We start from the raw sequence: 5,978 nt of genomic DNA, 5'->3' as shown, positions 1-5,978 counted from the left end.
GTTTCTCGGCGATTTCGTCCTTCAAACGGTCCAATAACGCTATGTAATAGTCGCTGTTGATGGTCCTTCCTTTTTCAAGGTAGTCAATGAAAATTATTCCACGCGCATCCCAAAATACAGACGCCATAACCTTGCCAGCCGACTGTTGCGCTTTTGCACGCTTTGGAGCGGGTTCATCGTGTGCAGTCCACTCCGATGACTCAAAGCGAAGATTGAATTATTGATAGAATAATTGAAGTTCAAAACGATTCAACGATTTAAATAAATATTGTTCTTAGTTTTTAGCATGCGTCTATCATCTGGTACGGATCTTTTTTTCGAAATTCACTGGTCCTTTGAGTTTGATATGTTTAATTATTGATCTATGTGGTACAGCAGTACACCGACGGAAACAACAACACATTTTCGTCAAGCGAGCCATGCTCCCCAACACAAAACGATAAGGAGGGGAATTATATATTCAAAGAGGCCCCCGGCCCGGGGGGGGGGGGGATATCGGGGGATGGCTTCTTCAACTTGTGTTATTAATTAGGAAATATGTTAAAAATGGATTTCTTTCATAATTTTGTGTAAAAGCTGCTTCAGAAACTCGAAGAGTATTAGTGTATGCGGATTGTAATAAGATTACAAAAGAGCACAGGGATCATAAAAGTAATATCGGTCCTTAGTTCGGTATTCGCTGAAGTCTCGCAGGTAACAGATATTAACAGGTCAATAGAAAAGTCCCCGGCCTAAAATATTAAAACACATTTTTTTTGCAAAATTCGTTTTTTTTATTAACATAATTCCCTTCAAGGGTGATACACTGATTATAGCGATCCTCCAACTTTTCGATACCATTTTTGTAGTACGATTTGTCCTTTGCTTCAAAATNAATGTATGGGGCAGAAATCTGGGGATGGGAAGAGAGAAAAGAAATCGAAAGTATTCAGGACAGATATATTAAATGGACACTAAAGCTAGATAAGAGTACTCCGAGATACCTTCTTCAGGAAGAAACTAAATATGAAAAACTGACCATAAAATATTCAATAAGGGCCTTAAAGTACGAAGAAAAAATATTAAATTCCGAAAGCAACGCAATACTAAAAGTGTAAAAGTTAAGGACAAAATTGCGCTCTTGCAATAGGAAGAAAAGAAAACCACAAGGGAAGGATGGAAAAAAGAAAGAAAGAATTTTTTAATGGAGAGAGGATGGTCAATCAAACATTATATACGTATGGAAGCTGGAAAATGAGAGAAATGTATGGAAGGAACTAGAAAACTTAACCAAAGATATTGATAAACAAAGAAGGAGAGAGAAAATGAGAAACATGAAATTCGCTCAAGAGTACAAGATATTATGGAAAGAAGGAGAAGAAAAACCTCATTATTTGAAAGATGAAGGAGTAAAGAGAAAAAACCACCTACAATTAACTGCAAGATTCAGATTGGGAAGCGAAAATAGAGCGTCAAGGTATTGGGAGGAAGAAGAAAAGAAATTATGCAGATTATGTAAAAAGGAGCCAGAGACGCTTGAACATATTTTTGAGCGATGTGGGGAAACGGGAAGTTCTGCAAAAAGCTGGAAAGCTCAACTGGAAGGAGTGAACAACATGAAAAGGATGAGAGAAATCTTNTTTTTGTAATATATTTAGAAATATAACAAAATAGGTATTTGGAAAAATACATACGATTTTTTGTTTTAGTGTAACTTTACAATGAATGCCATTTTTTTCAAAAAACTTGAAATATTTCCACTTTCTTCATATTTTTTAGCATTTAATTTGATTGCTTCGTCAAGTTCAACATATTTCTTTCTCCTTTTGACCCCACTTAAACCAATTTCTAATCGAAACATCTTAATGTCTGCTTTTTCTGCTTCTTGCATCAGACACTTGATTATGTGTTTTAGTCTCGTATTATTTGAACCACTAAATAATTTATTGATGGCAGAATTATGACCCTGCGCTCCATTATTTGTTCGATGACGCTCGTTGTTGCAGTTCCACAATTTTATCGGAATGCTTTTGTTTTCAATCCACTGACTAACGAAGTAGTTAAAAAAAGTTGTCAAAAATTTATTTTTTTTCGGTAAAAGTTGTTTTCGATGACGAACAGGTTGTAGGTCGAAATCATCTACAGAGTCTTTCTCAATATCGGAATCTTCACCTAATTCTGGAGCTTCAGCCATTATTTGAAGATATCCTTCTTCAACATCCTCTACTTTCAAGAATGCTAGAGCAGTGCACATATGTACCAACTGGTGAATTTCGCAATCTTCTTTGTAAAACTTTGATAAGCCTATTTTTTGAATTTTTCTCTAAATCGCCTGTGTGAAATGGAAATATAGGGTTGTTCGGAAAGTCATTTCGTTTTTTCTTGTGGAAATGAAAGACAATTTTTGTATAATATACAAATGCTTTATTAAATTATATATTGACCGTTCTGGTCCAACACCTTTTGCCATCTTTCTGGTAGTAGCATAATTCCACGCTCATAAAATTTTTGGTCTTTGCTGGCAAAAAACTGATCGAGGAGGTTTTTGACCTCCTCATTTGAGGTGAAGGTTTTACCGTCTAAAAAATTTTGGAGTGACCGGAACAAATAATAATCCGATGGTGCCAGGTCTGGAGAATATGGTGGGTGTAGCATTGTATCCCATTCAAGCTGTAAAAGCTTTTGGCGAGTGACCAAACTTGTGTGAGGTCTCGCGTTGTCTTGGTGAAACACTACACCTTTCCTGTTGATTAGTTCTGACCTTTTCTGTTGAAGTGCATCATTCAGTTTGTCCAGCTGATGACAGTAGACTTCCGAATTAATCGTTGTGTTATCCGGTAAAAGCTCAAAAAAAACGATTCCTTTAAAATCCCACCAAACAGACAGCATCACCTTTTTTTGGTGAATATCGGCTTTGGAAATGGTTTGAGCCGGTTCATCTTTTTTGCTCCATGACCTCTTGCGTTTGACGTTGTTGTATACAACCCATTTTTCGTCCCCAGTGATGATGCGCTTCAAAAACGGATCATTTTCGTGACGTTTGAGAAGCGAATCGCAGACGTCAATGCGGCGACACAGATTTCTCTCTGTGAGAACATGGGGAACCCATACATCGAGCTTCGAGGATAATCCCAGGCCTTTCAAGTGGTCATAAACTGTTGAATTTGATAAATTTAACCTCAATCCGATCTCACGTGTTGTTATTCGCCGGTTCACATCAACTAATGCCTTTATCGCGTCTTTATCAGCTTCAACCGGCCTTCCCGAACGTGGTGCATCTTCGACATCAAAATTGCCGGATCGAAATTTAGCGAACCAGTTCTGGCACTGGCGTACTGTCAACACACCTTCTCCATACACATCAGTCAATTTCTTTCTGGCTTGAACAGCATTTTTACCCTTTCTGTAGTAAAACAGTAAGATATGTCGAAAATGCTGCTTATCGCTCTCCATATTTAAAAGGGCACCAACCAAAAACTACTGCGTAGAATTAATTGGAATTTTTCACACACAAGCCTTGCTATATGAGCTCTCAAAGCATATAAAAATTATACGGCTTAAACGTGAAGTTGGGTCCAAAAGAATACAATTAAATCCTCTGTCGGGAAAAAACGAAATGACTTTCCGAACAACCCTATAGCATCCATGTATATGAACCAAAGGAAATAAATCCTCTAGAGCCGAAATTGCTGCTTGTTTATGTTCAGTATAAGTATATAAATATAAATGAAATTTGTTTATTATATTTAGTATGTAATTATTTAGTTACCTACTGATGATGCAACGCGCATCCCTGCTCAAAATAGATGTCAGATGTTTGTTGGCTATTTTTATTTCAATTCCAGGTAGAGGCAACCTTGCTACCTACTATTATTATTACTTGTACGCAAGTGGGACGGTTTTTGCAGTTGTACGCAAGTTGGATGTACGCAAATAAGAGGACACGATTCTAAAACTTAATATTGCAAAGGGAATATCTGCACACGCGTTAAATTGATAAGGCGTGTAGCTTAATTCTGGCGTGGAAGATAGAATAACAGAAGTCCTGCAGCGAAGTAGACTTTAGATTAGATATTGTTAAGGATTATGCAGATAGAAATACAGGTCTGACGAAGGAAGTTGGCGAACGGTCGCGCAGGTATTTCCCATTTATGACCTATTTGGGTAAGTCACTTGGAACCGATACACAAATAAGCTTTCAGTAGGCGTAAATTATAGTATTAATACAGATAAGACAGTAGCGTACTAGAAAATAATGTAAAAACATAACTTATCAAAAAGAAAAAATTAACCTATTGCTTTTGTTTTATAGTTAGTTTTCACATTCACTCTTATCATGGGAATCTCTATCATTGTCACCAACATCAACGATTAGTTCTTATGTTTGTCTATCTATAACTTGCTCACTGAACTCTATTTTTAAATATTTAATCTACGCCCCTTATAGGTACACTGAAGAATGAGGGCTGCAATCTTTATACCTAAAACTGCCTACTTTTGCCACCGCGCATCCACGCCATTTTAAAATTTCCGCCAGCTTCCAGCGTCAGGCCTGTACTTTTGTAGATACAAGAACTAAATAAAACTTTCTTTGAATGTAATACAGTATATACAGTAAATACACAAATGTACAAATGTGAAAAGGACCTCCGATGCGCTCAACTCTAGGATCGGTTCTCATCTAAACCAGATAGTCGATTTACCTGCACCGTGTACAAATGCACAAATACGTCACTCGTTAAGAGTTTCTAACTCCGCGCCCCTCTGGGACTTTCCCCGTCTCGTAAATGTGACTAACTAGCTTAAACATACGATCTCTAACCTCTTGTCCTGCATGTTTTAGAATTTCCCCCTGTAACCCATCTACCCCTGGCGCCTTATTATTCTTTGAGTTTGTCAATGCTACATCGAACTCTTCTTTCTTTATGGGATAACCAAGTTCACCTGTCTCCACACTATCTTCCTTCTTTTATATATCACCCAACTCAGGGCCTGCGTAAAAGTTCTCTAAATATTCTTTCCACCTATCTCTTCCTCATTTTCTTTCAAAATGACCCCTTCCTCGTTTCATATATTATTACTAGTGTATTCTACATCTCTAAAATTCCTTTTAATTATATTATACGCCTCATCGGTTTTACCTACTTCAAACTTTTCTTCTACTTCTTTACACATCCTATCAATCCACTGTTCCTTAGCTACCCTGCACTTCCTAATTATTTCCCAATTTATAGCTTTATATCTTTTTTGCCCTTCTTCGTCTGTCCTGTTTTTGTATTTCCGCCTTTCGTCTATTAATCCTACAATCTCATTTGTTTTCCAAGGTTTCCTACTTTCGTTTTGTTTAAGACCTAGTATATCTGTACCTGCTGACTTTAGACACGTTTTAATGCAGTTCCATTCTGTCTCTATGTATCCGTCATTCGTTTCTCCCTCCGCCTTTAGTATTTCGTCTGTCCTTTTACCTAGCCTATCACGCGTTTCGTTACATTTTAGCTTTTCTAAGTCGAGACGTCTTCTACCTTCCCTCTTTTTCAGAATTTTCAATTTAAGATTGGTCTTCATAACTACTAAGTTAACCAACTAACTTCTACAGTCCTTGATTTTTAAATCTTTGCCTAACAAGTATGTAATCTAATTGATATCTCCCTAAATCACCTGGCATCTTCCACGTACAGCGCCTCATAGTGTGGTGGTTGAATAACGTATTCGCGACGGTTAAGTTATGTTTATCGCAAAATTCTATCTGCCTATCTCCCCTATCATTTCTATTGCCTAATCCAAAAGAACCTGCTATTACACCCACTTTACCTTCACCTATTACTGCGTTGAAATCTTCTAAAACTATTAGGTTGTCCTGTCCTTTTACTAAACTTAACACGTCTTCTATATCTGCATAGACTGCTTCTACGTCTTCATCACTGTAAGATGATGTAGGCATGTAGACCTGCACTAATACTGTTCTTACCGGCTTTGAGTTTAATTTAACCATAACTATC

This window comes from Agrilus planipennis, unplaced genomic scaffold, assembly GCF_000699045.2.
Source record: "Agrilus planipennis isolate EAB-ADULT unplaced genomic scaffold, Apla_2.0 scaffold116, whole genome shotgun sequence".
In the NCBI taxonomy this organism is placed as follows: Eukaryota; Metazoa; Arthropoda; class Insecta; order Coleoptera; family Buprestidae; genus Agrilus; species Agrilus planipennis.
The sequence above is the reverse complement of the archived record's forward strand: the minus strand, read 5'-3'. Positions refer to the sequence as shown.